The sequence below is a fragment of the Triticum urartu genome, chromosome 7A, assembly GCF_056163025.1.
Source record: "Triticum urartu cultivar PI428250 chromosome 7A, HENAU_Tu73, whole genome shotgun sequence".
Classification (NCBI taxonomy): Eukaryota; Viridiplantae; Streptophyta; class Magnoliopsida; order Poales; family Poaceae; genus Triticum; species Triticum urartu.
The window spans coordinates 462,234,833-462,253,337 of record NC_141879.1 but is presented as its reverse complement, the minus strand read 5'-3'; positions in this window follow the sequence as shown (position 1 = coordinate 462,253,337).

The following is an 18,505-nucleotide window of genomic DNA, read 5'->3' as shown; positions in this document are numbered from 1 at the left end:
AGGCTTCATACAGACAGAGGACTCACCTGAGTCGCACTAACGCAAATGTTTTGCAGGGAAACCATACTCAGGCCTATGAATATGAGTGTGGTTCATCAAACCGCCATGTTCATAAGACCAAGAACTATTCTGCTTATTCTTATGAGTACTATTGTCCGCCTGCAGGACTTTTTGCTAGGGCTCCAAAGCCAAAGTTCTCAGATGCTGCACTTAGACTTATTGCTTCAAAGCCACCCTTGAAGATGTGGGTGGCTAAGAAAGCTTAACTCTCTTTTGCAGGGAAAGGTCTCCAGCAGAAAACCAAAATCGTCTGATGCTATTGCTGGGGACCTTAAACATCTTGTAGGGCGCAAGATCAAATGCCCGAATGGTCTTATTATGTACTTCGTTCCTGAATCGCTTGCTACTCTCCCTATTAGTCCTAATCTGGATCTAAGCTTTCATAACCCACTGGTTCGTCAAATGTTTTTGCTTCACAATTCTCTTCGTGAAGCCTATCCCCCTAACTGCACTGTAGGGTACGACACCAGCGTCTTCAGAATGGATTATTGATAGTGGGTGTACCAATCACATGTCTGGCAAAAGAAGCCTTCTTATGGACTCAACCTTACGTCCATCCGACAAGAGTCACATCACATTTGCTGACACTGGTAAAAGTAAGGTACTGGGTCTAGGTAGAGTTGCAATCTCAGAGGATCAACACATGGATAAAGTCATGCTTATTGAATCCCTTGGCTTAAACTTAATGTCTGTCTCAATGCTTTGCTATTTGAACATGATCGTAATATTTGGAAAATATCACTGCCTTGTACTAATGGAATATGACAAGTCTCTAGTGTTTGAAGGGTATCGAAAAGATGATTTGTATGTAGTAGATTTCTCGGCAGGACCACAGCTTGCCGTATGTCTTCTAGAAAAAGCTTCAGAATGCTGGCTCTGGCATCAGAGGCTAGGGCATGCTGGCATGAGGAACCTCCACACCCTTGCAAAGAAGAAGCATGTCATAGGCATCGAGGGCATCAAGTTCAAGAAAGATCACTTATGCGGTGCCTGTGAAGCAGGAAAGATGACGAGGGCCAAACATCCCTCGAAGACAATCATGACAACCACTCGACCCTTCGAACTGCTCCACATGGATCTTTTCGGTCCCACTCATTACTCAACTCTTACTACTACTGCCTGTCTCTATGGCTTTGTCATTGTTGATGATTATTCTAGATATACTTGGGTGCACATAATCCTCTACAAGACTGAAGTGCAGGATGTCTTCAGACGCTTCGCCAATCGAGCAATGAACAACTATGGCGCCAAGATAAAGCACATCAGAAGTGACAATGGCACTGAATTCAAGAACACTGGCCTTGATACATATCTTGATACCTTGGGCATCACACATGAATTCTCAGCCCCGTAAACGCCACAACAGAATGGCGTCGTCGAACGCAAGAACAGAACACTCATTGAGATGGCCTGAACGATGCTTGATGAATACAAGACTCCAAGAAAATTCTGGCCTGAAGCCATTGATACTGCATGCCATACAATCAATCGTGTTTATCTTCACAAGCTTCTGAACAAGACATCTTATGAGCTCCTTACTGGCAAGAAGCCAAATGTCAGTTACTTCAGAGTATTTGGCGCCAGGTGCTAGATCAAGGATCCACATCACACTTCAAAATTTGCACCAAAAGCACATGAGGGTTTTATGCTTGGATATGGAAAGGATTCGCACTCCTACAGAGTCTTCAATCTCTTTCATTATAAAGTGGTTGAAACAGTGGATGTGCGGTTTGATGAGACTAATGGTTCACAAAGAGAGCACCTCCCAAATGTGCTAGATGAAGTTCCATCCAGCGAATCAATCAAGCTTATGGGAACCGGAGAAATCATACCCTCTGAAGCTCAACCTGAAGAGGAACTTATCATCTCCGCACCTGATCAACCTGAAGACAATGCTCAGCCTGAAGACAATTCCACTAACAATGACAATGATCAGCAAAAGCAAAACCTTTGCCCTGTACATCCTCATGTTGCCAATGAAGTGCAGATTGAGAGAATAATTGATAGCATCAATGCACCCGGTCCACTCACTCGTTCAAGGGCAACTCAGCTGGCAAATTTCTGTGGGCACTTCGCATTCGTCTCAATAACAGAACCCAAGAAAGTTGAATAAGCCTTCATGGAACCTGAATGGATTCAAGCTATTCAAGAAGAGCTTCAACAGTTTGAGCTGAATAATGTATGGGAACTGGTTAAGCGTCCTAATCCTCGGAAGCACAATGTAATAGGCACCAAATGGATATACCGCAACAAGCAAGACGAGCATGGTCAAGTTGTCAGAAACAAAGCTCGTCTCGTTGCTCAAGGATATACTCAAGTGGAAGGCATTGACTTCGATGAAACAATTGCTCCTGTGGCTCGACTTGAAGCCATACGCATACTGCTGGCCTATGCAAATCATCATAACATACTTCTATATCAAATGGATGTGAAGAGCGCCTTTATCAATGGCAAGATTGAAGAAGAAGTGTATGTTGCACAACCGCCTGGCTTTGAAGATCCGAAACATCATGACATGGTATACAAGCTCAACAAGGCACTGTATGGCCTCAAACAAGCCCCTCGGGCCTGGTATGACACACTCAAATACTTCCTGAAGAGCAAAGGCTTCATACCTGGTTCCCTAGACCCCACTCTCTTCACGAAGACATATGATGGTGAACTGTTTGTGTGCCAAATATATGTGGATGACATTATCTTCGGCTGCACCAATCAGAAGTACAATGAAGAGTTTGGATATATGATGCAAGAGCAATATCAGATGTCCATGATGGGAGAGCTGAAGTTCTTCCTCGGTCTTCAAATACGACAGCAACGCAATGACATCTTCATATCTCAAGAGAAGTATCTCAAAGATTGCCTGAAGAAGTTCGGTATGCAAGACTGCAAAGGCTTCACGACGCCAATGCCAGCCAAACATCATCTGGGTCCCGACGACAATGGTAAAGAGTTCGATCAAAAGGTATACCGCTCCATGATTGGTTCTTTGCTTTATCTATGTGCATCTAGGCCAGATATTATGCTTAGTGTTTGCATGTGTGCTCGATTCCAAGCGACACCAAAGGAGTCGCATCACTTAGCTGTGAAGCGAATTCTTTGATATTTGGCTCACACCCCAACTCTAGGATTATGGTATCCAAAGGGCTCAGAGTTTGATCTGGTTGGATTCTCGGATGCTGATTATGCTGGTGACAAAGTGGATCGCAAGTCTACATCAGGCACATGTCACTTTCTGGGACGATCGCTTGTATGTTGGTCTTCAAAGAAGCAGAACTGTGTATCTCTCTCCAGTGCTGAATCTGAATACATTGCTGCTGGATCTTGCTGCGCTCAGCTTCTGTGGATGAAGCAAACACTCAAGGACTATGGCATTCATATGAAGCAAGTGCCACTCTACTGCGACAACGAAAGCGCCATCAAGATTGCCAACAACCCAGTTCAGCACTCGAAGACAAAGCACATTGAAATTCGTCATCACTTTCTCAGAGATCATGTTGTGAAGGAAGATATTGATATCATACACGTCAACACTGAAGAGCAATTGGCAGATATCTTCACCAAGCCCTTGGATGAGAAGAGATTTTGCAAGTTAGGGTGTGAGCTAAATATCCTGGAATCCTCAAATGTCCTGTGATCAGGCACACATCCTAACACTTATGCATATTGATGACTTAGATGTGCAACACACGAAGTAAAGCATATATTCAATCAATGAAGACATACATTCTAAGTGTGAATACATTAATATGGAATTTGACTTCGGAGCGCTACGATAATTGTGCGCCGTGTCTGGGTCTAATACTTCCTATACGGTGGGTAACGCCACCACCAGAATGTTCTGTTTGAAGTGTTTCACTCATGGCGTTACATTTGCTATGTCTTCACATTTGGTTTGGCTTCAATTTCAACATGTCTTCATGATTATCTTCACTATGTTGATTATATATATACTAGTGTTCTGTCCTCTACAGCATTCACTTATAGCTATGTCTTCTTGTTGAATCTTTTGAACTAAGTGAATGTGATCGGACCCTAACCTCTCTATGCTATCTATCTCAAACTCTATCTCTCCAAATCATATGCATTCTATTGAAACTGTTGAATGTCTTCTCTGCGTCCTTGTCAGCGGAAGATACAGAGACAACCATTAAGTCCGTTTTCAATGCTCATTCCTTCACCTGAAACCCGGAGAAGTGGGAACGACCACCCGACAATCCAGGCGTGCGTGGGACATGGAACAACCCCCGATATGCTGCATGATGGCCACGTGTTCCTCAGATGTGAATCGCCAGGGGCACCTGTGTAATAATGCAGTGCCGCCCCTGTACCTATAAATACACACCTCACAACAGTCATTATCTTTTTCTTCCACTCTCGCACGAACCCTAGCGCCACCGCTAGCCCTCGACGACGCCGGCGACGAAGCGCTTCGCTGCCGCAACCTCTCCGACGCCGTCTTCACGCCGACCGCGGACATCGTCTTCTCCGCCGTCGCCATAGGTGTCCTCCGTCGCCAAGTTAGGGCACGGACGATCGAACTGCTCGGCCTCCTCTTCCACTCCGTCTAGCAGTTCTTCGTGTGGTAAATAAAACTTCCTTTTTACAGCCCCTTTGATCCTATAGCTTTATCACTTTCTACCACAAGCAGTTTCTATTCACACAAGTTGGATCTCTTTCATACTGCATCTCATAACATGCCTAGTATATTCACTTATGCTTCACAAACTAGTTAGATTCCTCACTTGTACTGATCCGTGGATTCGTACAAATCTGGAACCAACTCCTTATCTATGAGTGAATGTCTTCGCACGATGAGGTCAATGTCTTCTAAACTGATTTATCTTCAAAATCTTCTAAGAATGCATATGACCTCTTCCCCTTCCCTCGCACCTTAATGCTGTCACAGGTACATGTCCGTGGGAGAATCCCTTGGTTCTCATAGTCTGCATTCATTTGCAGAATTCTTACAGTATCACATAAATTCTCCCGAAGCCAGTTCCTGTTTTTCCAGCAAGCGAAAACCTTTGAAGCCTTTGAACGTATTGAAGCCTTTCAGTTTAAAGTTCATGGCTTCAGAAAAATCAGCAAGGAAGGGTGGCAGAAAGCGTCGAGGAGAAACATCAAGAGATCTGCCCGATGACCTCTCAGAGCTGTACAAGACAGATCCTGAAGAGGATTACAATCAGCGCAAGACACGAATCCAATGGATTCGACGCTATTGGGCAGAACAGTGGTTCAAGTACAGATTTGTGACCAAGGAATATGCTGAAAAGAATGCCATCAAGCGACCATGGGGAGACATCCTCTACAAAAATCTTCAACCCAGGACCAGAGATGAAGCCATTGAACAAGGCTTCTATCCCTGCATGGTCTGTGGACCACAGCCTGCGGATGCTGACCCATCGTCCCTGCTATGGTGTCGTGACGACAATCTGTTTAAGCGCAACTTCCAGTTTGCCCAGAACTCAGCGAAGCAGAACAAGAAGACTTTGGGTTTGGATTCCAACCCTGGTCCCTCTGCTCCCCGTGCCGATGGAACTCGCGAAGCTGAACCCAATCTTCTTGGGCCCTTCTACAATCTTGAAGGTCTCATCACTCACATCGTGGTTCAAGGGACAGCCGTGAATGAGCCTGCAGATGACGCTGAATCAGATGAAGCGCCTGCAGCGCCAAAGCCAAAGAAGCTGAAGTAGCCAAAAGCTTCAAAGCCGGCCTCCGCACCAAAAATCTCACGGGCGAAGCCACTGGCAACTGCACCTCCTGAAGACAGTGTGCAGTCTGAAGATTTGTCACGCATCTCCAAGCCCCAGAAGGTCAAGATGCCTCTGCCACACACCGGCCAAGAGCTGACAGCTGCTGCCATTCTGCAACGATGCCATTGATCTGTCAATTGATGAAGATCTTGCAGATGACGCTCTTGAGCAACTCATCAAGAGCAAAGAAGAAGCAGAAATCTTCAATGATCTGCCTCTCTTTGACGTGACAATCATCCACAACTTCATTGATGAGTGGTATGACACGCCAAACATCAGCTTCGAAGATCTGCAACTACCCATTGGCCTTAGTGTCGCCTTCCATGGCGCCATTTTCTTCAGAGCTAGCTCTCGCTCAGCGCATCGTCGAACTGAAGCAAAAGATTGACTATGAAAAGGCTCAGTTCAAGAAGCATATGGCCAAGCTCAGCGTGCAAGAGGTGAAAAACTTCAAGATTATGCTGCACGAGCTCAAAGAAGCCTTTCTCAAGAAACGCGCAGAAGCTCAGGGTTCTCGGGAGCGCATGAAGAGCCTGTCTGACAAGTGTGTGCAAGGCTACAATGAAGCTGAGAAGCGCAAGGCCCTTGGGTGTCCGGGCATTGATCCCAAGATGGTTGCTAAGCAGAAGAAGAAGCCCATTGTGACCGAACCTCTCGCACCAAGGCAGGAAGCAGATCCCATTGTCTTCCCAACTCGCATGACTGGCTCGAAGCCAAAGGCCCAGTCAACCGCTTCAGAGCTGAAGAAGACGAGGACTGCTGAGGCTGAAGCCAGGAAGAGGAAACATCCTGAAGCCTCTCCTATTGCCCCCTCCAAGAAGAAGAGGAAGACCAAGAAAGAACGGGCTGCTCCCACAGAGCCTTTGATTGTTGAACCCATTTCCATAGTCTGTCCTGACGCTGAACGCCAGCTGACAATACATGAGCCTGCTTTCACAGAGGCTCATGAAGTTGAAGACTTTCCAGCAGCTGATCCCATCGCTGATGAAGACATTGGTCACCATGACCATGTAGAAGATGGTGCAGTCCTTCCTCAGCTCGAGCACAGCGAACTCATCAGCATTGGTCGTCCTCTGACGCCAATTGCTCAGGATGCTTCATGGGCTGATCGCCCACAAGAGGAAGAAGACTTTGAGGCCCAGCCAACTCCAACTACACAGGCGTCGCCTGCGTTGCGCAGGCTTCGCAAAGGACCAAGGCCTCCAGTCTCTGCGTCTGAAGCTGAAGCTGCTGAAGACATTCCGACTGCATCAGCCGATGAAGAAGAAGTCCCACAAGCTGCTACTCCCCTGTCCCACCAAGAAGCGGTTCTCGAGGAGAACATGACTGTAACCGACCCTCCAGCTCGTCAAGTGGAGGTTGAAAATCTTGAGGCTGCCACCACCAACACCAATGAAGCCACCAACATTGTCATGGCTGAAGCTAATGTGGAGCCCTCACCAACAAAAGCACCAGAAGTCAGCGAAGCCACTGATCCCACTGCTTCTGTTCCTGCGCCTGCTGCCGGTCCTCAGTTCGACTATCATGTTGAGCACATGCCTCAGGTACAGAAGCCAATCCCAAGATTGCCCAGGTTCCCAGGTCCTGCATCAGAACCTGGATCCTTCAATATCAATGGCTTCAGAGCAGACAACACATTCTTCAATAGCTCCAGGAACCCCTACTCAAGGGAAAGAATATCATCTGATCGGTTCTGGAGCTATCCGCAGCGAAGCTATTACTCCTGCATTCTATACAATCAAGGTCGCATCTTCCCACACAAGCGTCTTGACATTGAAGCAATAGCTGGTCCGCCCTGTCTGGAAGAAGCTCTGGATTGCTTCAAAGAGGTTGGATTGCTGCCGTTCGTCACTGACCAAGAGCATTGGAATGAAGAGTTGCTGCTCCAATTCTATGCCACACTTCATCCGCGGGTATAACAGAGATCCAAAGACTTGGGTCCTGGAGTGGATGACAGGAAATGTTCATCACGAAGCCAAAGCCTTTGACATCATTGAACTCACTGGTCTACCCACTCCTGGCGATCTCCACGAATCTGGCTGTCAACTTCACAGTGAAGCTGTGGAGAGCATCTTTCAGAAGCCTGAACCTAACATGAGTCAGATGCTCAGTATGATGAAGCCATTGCCCCAAGATGCTGCATATCCCAAAGAGTTCTTTGTTGAAGACCTTGAGTATCTGCCAAGGACTATTTATCATATCATAAGGCGAACTCTCTGGTCCATCAAAGGACACTCTCCACATGCCAAGCTAGAAGGTGCAATGAAGACTTTGGTCTTCTATATTCTTCATGGCAAATGCTTCAATGCACAGGACTTCTTCATTCGCCAACTTGCTGCATCAGGCTCTGATCTGTTTGGCTTGAAGTTCTACGCCCCATGGCTAATGCGGGTCATCAAACTTCACTCCGCTATCTCATATCAGCCATCTGCTTGCAATCATCGGATCTTTCTTCCTGATGTGGATATGTCTATTGAAGCCATCTATCCTGAGCCTGCCAAGGAACCTCTAAGTCTTCAGAATGCAGAGCATCAAAGTTTTTCTCAGAACATTGAAGGAGTTGACGCAGTCACTCGTGTGTATCCTTTGGCTGGCACTACACGTGCACCACATCCTGCTCTCACTGAAGCCACTGACTGTACAACTGCCCCACGACCCAAGAAGCGCACTCGTGTTCTCAATGACCGAGAGCTTCTTGTGGCTCTTCATCAGAAACAGGATAGGCATCATGACTGGCTAAAGCGTCAAATGTAAAGCCTCTTGGTGGATGTTAATCGCACTCGCAATCTTGCCACCAAGAATGCCTTTGTTGCCCATGAAACCTCTCGTCGCACATGGAAAGGGCTGACGCTGATGTGTTCTGAAGATGATCTTAAAGAGGATGGCTTCTCTGAGCGCTTCAAATTTTACTCCACACCTCCTCGAAGGGCAGTGCTGCGACGAACTCCATCTCTTGAAGACTCTGAGTTCTCTTCCTCTGCTGCAACTGTGAATGCCAGAGTGATCGAGGATGAAGACGATGCTACTTCACCACCACCTCCTTCAGCATGCTTCGACACTACTCCAAGTTCTTCTGCACCGCCGAACACCACCGACGACCCTGCTGCTTCACCTACTCTTCATGGGAACGAGTAGATGCTCTATGTCTTCAAACCTTTTTGGTCCTTACTGACAAAAGGGGGAGAAGCATATGCGTTTGATAGTCTTCAAGCGGGTCCATATGGGCGGGTGCTTCATATTTTTTTTTCATGTTTACAACTCTCATTTTGATACATTTGGTTCTTTGAGTTGTAACACTTAAACTCGATGGTCGTCTGCTACTTATTTGCCATTTTATGATGCGATGATAAATTCCGCATGTGCGACGATAAATTCCGCACTTAGATCATTTTGCAAACGTCCATTTTCCATTATGCATGTCATTATCTTCACATATGATTCAATGTTTACGGGTTTGAAACCCTCGGGGATTTGATGATCCATTATTTCGTCTGTGAAGCATAGTGGGTGTGCGGCGCCTCTGTACTGGACTATATCACGACGTAGCTCCAATGAGCTTTGTCTACTGTGTTCGGCCCTGCCGAATTTATGGCCGGCGTGACGGTTACCGTCTCGAGTCGTGGGGTGCCCGCGCGATCCGTAGATCGATCTTGTTTGCCTTGCCTTGTCCTCCAACATATCTCGTAGGTCCGGCGCATTTTCCCATGCCTTGGTACGGGGTGCGGCTTGAGTGGAGGGCCGAGAGGCCTCTCTGTCGCGGCCATGAGGTAGCCGATCGGCCGTATCGAGTGCAGGTGATGCAGGTTTAAGTGCTTCCTCCTCTAGTCGGGGTAGCAACCTGCGCTTTGGGTAGCTCTTGGAGGGGCGTTCGAGTTTATGCTCTTCGGCCGCAAGGACTTCAGTCCATCTGTCGACTAGCAAATCTTGATCAGCTCTAAGCTGTTGCTGTTTTTTCTTGAGGCTTCTTGCCGTGGCCATAAGCCTGCGTTGAAAACGCTCTTGCTCGACGGGATCCTCTGGCATGACAAATTCGTCGTCGTCGAGGCTTGCCTCGTCTTTGGAGGGAGGCATATAATTATCGTCCTTGACCTCTCTGTCTACCGCTCTCTCATGAGGGCCGGTTTCTCCATCCTCCTGTGCTAAATCTTGCTAGAGGGGGTTTTCTTCGGCACTCTCCGGAGTATTATTATCTCCTGTGCTGGAATCGCCGTATTTGTTTTGGCGGGATTTTGATCGGCGTCGCTGACGCCGGCGCTTAGGCTGTTTCTTGGAGGGGTCATCCTCCGCTGTTCCATCGCCATCTCCTTATTTTGGGGTGTCCACCATGTATATGTCATATGACGAGGTGGCTTTCCAGGGCCTAATAGGCGCTGGTTCTTCATCATCTCCTTCATCGGCGTCCATACCATTGATGTCTTCGGAGTCGAAGTCGAGCATGTCGGTTAAATCGTCGACAGTGGCTACAAAGTGGGTGGTGGGTGGGCTTTGAATTTCTTCATCGTTGGTACCCCAACCTTGCTGACCGTAGTCCGGCCAGGGCTCTCCTGATAAAGAGAGAGACTTCAGTGTCTTCAGAATATCGCCGAAAGGCGAGTGCTGAAAGACGTCCGCGGCAGTAAACTCCATGATCGGCGCCCAATCGGATTCGATAGGCAGGGGCGCGGAGGGTTCGGAGTCCGGAGAGGAGTCCGGCTCCCTGGAGTCACGAGTCTCGCGGAGTGCGGGGCTGGTGTTCGGCTCGATCGCCGTTGGGATCGCAGCCCCCAAGGCGGCGTCCAACCACCCGTCCTCGATCGGCGCAATAGGCTCCAAATTAAGGGTCGAAGCCGATGCGGGTGCGGTCTCCAGGGCACTGTTCGCCGGCAGAGCTAGATCATGCTCGTCGTGACAGTGCGGCGCGCTCGGCAGTGGCTCGAATTCGTCGAAGATCAAGTTCCCGCGGATGTCACCCGTGTAGTTTAAACTTCCAAATCTGACCTGACGGCCAGGGGCGTAGCTTTCGATCTGCTCCAGATGGCCAAGTGAATTGGCCCGTAGTGCGAAGCCGCCGAAGACGAAGATCTGTCTGGGGAGGAAGGTCTCACCCTGGACTGCATCGCTATTGGTGATTATAGGAGCCATCGACCCTGACGGCGACGACACAGAGGAACTCTCAATGAAAGCACCAATGTTGGTGTCAAAACCGGTGGATCTCGGGTAGGGGGTCCCGAACTGTGCGTCTAGGCCGGATGGTAACAGGAGGCAAGGGACACGAAGTTTTACCCAGGTTCAGGCCCTCTCGATGGAGGTAAAACCCTACGTCCTGCTTGATTATTATTGATGATATGGGTAGTACAAGAGTAGATCTCCCACGAGATCAGAGAGGCTAAACCCTAGAAGCTAGCCTATGGTATGATTGTGTCGTCCTACGGACTAAAACCCTCCGGTTTATATAGACACCGTATAGGGTTAGGGTTACATAGAGTCGGTTACAATGGTAGGAGATCTACATATCCGTATCGCCAAGCTTGCCTTCCACGCCAAGGAAAGTCCCTTCCAGACGCGGGACGAAGTCTTCAATCTTGTATCTTCATAGTCCAGGAGTCCGGATGAAGGTATAGTCTGGCCATCCGGACACCCCCTAATCCATGACTCCTTCAGAGTCCAAACGGAATGAAACCTTCAGGAACGTGATTTTCGGAACGAACATGATCCAGAGGACTTGGACCCTATGTCAAGAAATCAATCAGGAGGCCACGAGGTAGGGGGGCGCGCCACCCCCCCCCAGGCGCGCCCTCCACCCTCGTGGGATCCCTGTTGCTCCACCGACGTACTCCTTCCTCCTATATATATACCTACGTACCTCCAAACTACCAGATACGGAGCCAAAACCCTGATTCCACCACCGTAACTTTCTGTATCCATGAGATCCCATCTTGGGGCCTATTCCGGAGCTCCTCCGAAGGGGGCATCGATCACGGAGGGCTTCTACATCAACACCATAGCCTCTTCGATGAAGTGTGAGTAGTTTACCTCAGACCTACGGGTCCATAGTTATTAGCTAGATGGCTTCTTCTCTCTTTTTGGATCTCAATACAAAGTTCTCCCCTCTCTTGTGGAGATCTATTTGATGTAATCTTCTTTTGCGGTGTGTTTGTTGAGACCGATGAATTGTGGGTTTATGATCAAGTTTATCTATGAACAATATTTGAATCTTCTCTGAATTCTTTTATGTATGTTTGGTTATCTTTGCAAGTCTCTTCAAATTATCAGTTTGGTTTGGCCTACTAGATTGATCTTTCCTGCAATGGGAGAAGTGCTTAGCTTTGGGTTCAATCTTGCGGTGTCCTTTCCCAGTGATAGTAGGGGAAGCAAGGCATGTATTGTATTGTTGCCATCGAGGATAACAAGATGGGGTTTTCATCATATTGCATGAGTTTATCCCTCTACATCATGTCATCTTGCTTAAAGCGTTACTCTATTCTCTTGAACTTAATACTCTAGATGCATGCTGGATAGCGGTCGATGTGTGGAGTAATAGTAGTAGATGCAGGCAGGAGTCGGTCTACTTGTCCCGGACGTGATGCCTATATACATGATCATACCTAGATAGTCTCATAACTATTCTCAATTCTGTCAATTGCTCAACAATAATTTGTTTACCCACCGTGAATACTTATGCTCTTGAGAGAAGCCACTAGTGAAACCTATGGCCCCCGGGTCTATCTTCTATCATATTAATCTTTCAATACTTATTTATTTCCTTTGACTTTTATTTTACTTTGCATCTTTATCATAAAAATACCAAAAATATTATCTTATCATATCTATCAGATCTCACTCTCGTAAGTGACCGTGTAGGGATTGACAATCCCTTATCGCGTTGGTTGCGAGGATTTATTTGTTTATGTAGGTGCGAGGGACTCGTGCGTGGCCTCCTACTGGATTGATACCTTGGTTCTCAAAAACTGAGGGAAATACTTACGCTACTCTGCTGCATTACCCTTTCCTCTTCAAGGGAAAACCAACGCAAGTGCTCAAGAGGTAGCAAGAAGGATTTCTGGCGCCGTTGCCGGGGAGTCTACGCAAAAGTCAACATACCAAGTACCCATCACAAACCCTTATCTCCCGCATTACATTATTTGCCATCCGCCTCTCGTTTTCCTCTCCCCCACTTCACCCTTGCCGTTTTATTTGCCCTCTCTCTCTATCCTCCCTCTCTTTCTCTATTTGCCTCTTTTTGCCTGTTTCTTGTTTGCTTGTGTGTTGGATTGCTTGTCACGATGGCTCAAGATAATACTAAATTGTGTGACTTTACCAATACCAACAACAATGATCTTATTAGCACTCCGATTGCTCCTCTTATCGATGCTGAATCTTGTGAAATTAATGCCGCTTTACTAAATCTTGTCATGAAAGATCCGTTTTCCGACCTTCCTAGTGAAGATGCCGCTACCCATCTGAATAGCTTCATTGATCTATGTGATATGCAAAAGAAGAAAGATGTGGATACTGATATTGTTAAATTGAAGCTATTTCCTTTTTCGCTTAGAGATCATGTTAAAGCTTGGTTTTCGTCTTTGCCTAAGAATAGTATTAATTCGTGGAATAAGTGCAAAGATGCTTTTATCTCTAAGTATTTTCCTCCCGCTAAGATCATCTCTCTTAGAAACGATATTATGAATTTTAAACAACTTGATCATGAACATGTTGCACAAGCTTGGGAGAGGATGAAATTAATGATTCGTAATTGCCCTACGCATGGTTTGAATTTTTGGATGATTATACAAAAAATTTATGCCGGATTGAATTTTGCTTCTAGAAATCTTTTAGATTCGGCCGTGGGAGGCACTTTTATGTAAATCACTTTAGGAGATGGTACTAAACTCCTAGATAATATTATGGTTAGTTATTCTCAATGGCACACTAAAAGATCTACTAATAAGAAAGTGCATGGGATAGAAGAAATTAATTTTTTGAGTGGAAAGATGGATAAACTTATGAAATTATTTGCTAATAAAAATGTTTCTTCTGATCCCAATGATATGCCCTTGTCTACTTTTATTGTGAATAATAATGAATCTATGGATGTGAATTTTGTTGGTAGGAATAATTTTGGTAACAACGCGTATAGAGGAAACTTTAATCCTAGGCCGTATCCTAGTAATTCCTCTAATAATTATGGTAATTCCTACAACAATTCTTATGAAAATTATAATAAGATGCCCTCTGATTTTGAATCTAATATTAAAGAATTTATTACTTCACAAAAGAATTTCAATGCTTTGATTGAAGAAAAATTGCTTAAGATTGATGAGTTGGCTAGGAACGTTGATAGAATTTCTCTTGATGTTGATTCTTTGAAACTTAGATCTATTCCACCTAAGCATGATATCAATGAGTCTCTCAAAGCCATGAGAATTTCCATTTATGAGTGCAAAGAAAGAACCGCTAGGATGCGTGCTAAGGAAGATTGCTTTATAAAAGCGTGTTCTTCTAGTTTCCATGATAATAAAGATGAAGATCTAAAAGTTATTGATGTGTACCCTATTAAATCTTTGTTTTGCAATATGAATCTTGATAATGATGGGACTGAATATGATCCACCTTTACCTAGACGGCATTCCAAAAATTCGGAGTCTTTAGATCTTGATGCTAAAATTGTTAAAAGTGGGATTGAAGAAGTCAAAACTTTAAATATTAATGAACCCAATATTTTGGATTTCAAGGAATTTAATTATGATACTTGCTCTTTGATAGATTGTATTTCCTTGTTGCAATCCGTGCTAAATTCTCCTCATGCTTATAATCAAAATAAAGCCTTTACTAAACATATCGTTGATTCTTTGATGCAATCTTATGAAGAAAAACTTGAGTTGGAAGTTTCTATCCCTAGAAAACTTTATGATGAGTGGGAACCTACTATTAAAATTAAAATTAAAGATCATGAATGCTATGCTTTGTGTGATTTGGGTGCTAGTGTTTCCACGATCCCAAAGACTTTGTGTGATTTGCTAGGTTTCCGTGATTTTGATGATTGCTCTTTAAACTTGCACCTTGCGGATTCCACTATTAAAAAACCTATGGGAAGAATTAATGATGTTCTTATTGTTGCAAATAGGAATTATGTGTCCATAGATTTTATCGTTCTTGACATAGATTGCAATCCTTCATGTCCTATTATTCTTGGTAGACCTTTCCTTAGAACGATTGGTGCAATTATTGATATGAAGGAAGGAAATATTAGATTCCAATTTCCATTAAGGAAAGGCATGGAACACTTCCCTAGAAAGAAAATTAAATTACCTTATGAATCTATTATGAGAGCCACTTATGGATTACCTACCAAAGATGGCAATACCTAGATCTATCCTTACTTTTATGCCTAGCTAGGGGCGTTAAATGATAGCGTTTGTTGGGAGGCAACCCAATTTTATTTTTATTCCTTGCTTTTTGCTCCTGTTTAGTAATAAATAATTTATCTAGCCTCTATTTTGGTTATTTTTGTGTGTTTAATTAGTGTTTGTGCCAAGTAGAACCGTTGGGAAGACTTGGGGAAAGTCTTTTTAATCTTGCTGTAAAAACAGAAACTTTAGCGCTCACGAGAACTGCTGCCATTTTTATTTGGAGAGTGATATTTAGTTAATTATTTTTGAAGATGATTAATAGATAAATTCCTCACGTCCAGAAATTTATTTTAGAATTTTTGGGTTCCAGATCTTGCGCTAGATACAGATTACTACAGACTGTTCTGTTTTTGACAGATTCTGTTTTTCGTATGTTGTTTGCCTATTTTGATCAATCTATGGCTAGTAAAATAGTTTATAAACAATAGAGAAGTTGGAATACAGTAGGTTTAAGACCAATATAAATAAAGAATGAGTTAATTACAGTACCTTGAAGTGGTATTTTGTTTTCTTTCGCTAACGGAGCTCATGAGATTTTCTACTTTAAGTTTTGTGTTTTCAAGTTTTCAAGTTTTGGGTAAAGAATTGATGGATTATGGAACAAGGAGTGGCAAGAGCCTAATCTTGGGGATTCCCATGGCACCCCCAAGATAATCTAAGGACACCTAAAAGCCAAAGCTTGGGGATGCCCCGGAAGGCATCCCCTCTTTCGTCTACTTCTATCGGTAACTGTAAGTGCATCTAGTGCCACCCCTAGTCGGTTTTGGAGTATTGACGACAAACCTAGTTGAGGGACTAATGTGTTTGTGAGAATTGCAGGATAACATAGGAAGAAGTCCCTCATTGATTCGGTTTTCCTACCAGATATGACCCCTAAAAATGTATGAAGACATTGAAGTCAAAGGTGGTATATGAAGATATTCACATTGAAGACTATGATAAGAGAAGACATCGCATGAAGCCTACGGAGCTCGAAGACTTAGATCCTTCGTAGTTATTTTTCTTCTTTGTTGAGTCATAGGAACCACCGTACTGTTAAGTGGGGTCCAAGAGAACCAGTCAGAATGACTGAAGTGATGCTTAACCAAAACCTATGTCTTCGAGTGAAGACTATGAGAGCGAATCTTGTCCAGAGTCGGACAAGTCAGCTTTGCTTGTAGCCCAAGTAAAGTTGCCATGTGAGTTTGAAATCTGACCGTTGGAACACGTGTCAGTTCCTTAGTGACCCAGGGTCATTTCGGACAAATCAGGTCGGGTTGCCTAGTGGCTATAAATAGCCCACCCCCTACAACCATAAATGGTTGGCTGCTCAGAGTTAGTGTACGGCTTTTGTCGTTTGAGAGCAACCCACCTCGAAGCCTTTGAGAGAGAATTCCTTGCGAGGATAAATCCCTAACCACCCAGAGCCAAAGAGAATTAGGCATCACTTAAGTCTTCTTGTCTGTGTGATCTGAAGACTTATTACACTTGAGGACTGTGAATCCTCCAGCTGGTTAGGCGTCGCGTTCTGAGCATCCAAGAGACATTGTGGATCGCCGGTGAACAAAGTCTGTGAAGGTTTGCGAGTCTACCTTGAAGACTTACCAGAGTGATTGGGCGAGGTCTGTGTGACCTTAGCTCAAGGGGAATACGGTGAGGACTCGGTGTCCTGAGCTGCGTGTTCAGGACTGGGTGTCCGGGACTATGTGTCCTCAGGTTTAAATACCTAGCCGCCCTAACCAGACGTACAGTTGTCACAGCAACTGGAACTGGTCCAACAAATCATTGTCTTCAACGAGTCACTTGTTTCATCCTTCTCTTCTCTTTACTTACTTTAACTCCTTGTGAAGTCATTGTATGATTGCACTATCTTTTATCTTCACTGAGTGACTGCGTGTTCTGCTTGGCTTCATAATATCTTCCTACCTGATCCTTACTACATTGCTGCTATTAGTCATTATGCTTTCACTCCATTGAATATTTTACTATGGCTTGCCTAGTGTAGTCTACCTTCCGCTGCAGGGTAATAGATTTATTTCTATCGTTTGTCTTCATAACTTCCACGTTTTGAAGACTTTCATAAAAATCACCTATTCACCCCCCTCTAGTCGATATAACGCACTTTCAATTGGTATCAGAGCAAGGTACTCCCTTGTTCTGTGTGATTCAGTTTAACCACTTGGAGTTTTAGCTATGTCGACTGCAGGGATAATTAAAGTCTCCGCTGCGTGCCCTGTCTTCGATGGAACTGAATATCCCTACTGGAAGAATAAGATGTGCATGCATCTTGAAGCCATTGACGTCGACCTATGGTATGTCGTCAAGAACGGCGTTCCCAAGGCTGGAGAAGGCGTCACTGCTGCTGATGTCAAGAAGTTCGTTCAACTGGACTCTACTGCCAAGAATATCATCTGTGGTCATTTGACCAAAGGACAATATGGCCGCGTGAGTGCTTTGGAAACATCTAAGCTAGTCTGGGACTGGCTCTCCAAAGTCAACGAAGGCGTCTCAACCCAGAGAGATCAGAGAATCAGTGTCCTTCGCAACCTCTTCAACCGCTTCAAGAGAAATGACAATGAGAATGTCCATCTCACATTTGATCGACTCACTGACATCACGAATGAGCTTCAAGCCCTTGGCGCTACTGAGATCACCAAGCATGAAGTCGTCAAGACACTACTGAGATCACTTGATAGTTCGTTTGACACCCTAGCCCTGATGATTCAAGAATGACCTGATTTCAAGACACTCGATCCGTCTGACATACTTGAGAGGCTCAACACACATGAGTTTCAGCTTTCTGAGAAAAGAGATATCTGCGGTCCAAACTATGGGCGAACTCGTGCCTTGAAGGAAAAAGCTGTCTCCTCATGTGAAGAAGAATCTGACAGCAGTTCTGATGATCCTGAAGACATTGGAAGGGAACTTGCTATGCTTGTGAAGAAGTTCCAAAAATTCACCAAGAAGAAAGGTTTCAGAAAGTCTTCACGATCAAGCTCAAGGAATGATGAAGCTTCTGCTCATGACTACAAGAAGAAAACATGTCACAAGTGCAAGAAACCTGGTCACTTCATCTCTGAGTGTCCGCAGTGGGACAATGAGAACAAAAAGAAGAAGAAGAGCAAGGAATATGACTCTGACGACAAGAAGAAGAAGAAATACTCAAAGTCTTCTTCCAAGTCTTCCTCAAAGTCTTCATCACACAAGAAGAGCTCATCTGGCAAGGCACGTGCGTTTGTTGGCAAGGAAATGGATTCAGAGGAGGAGTCTGCTTATGAGGAGGCGGAGGTGGAGTCTGAGGAAGAGTCCGATTCTGGCGTTGCAAGT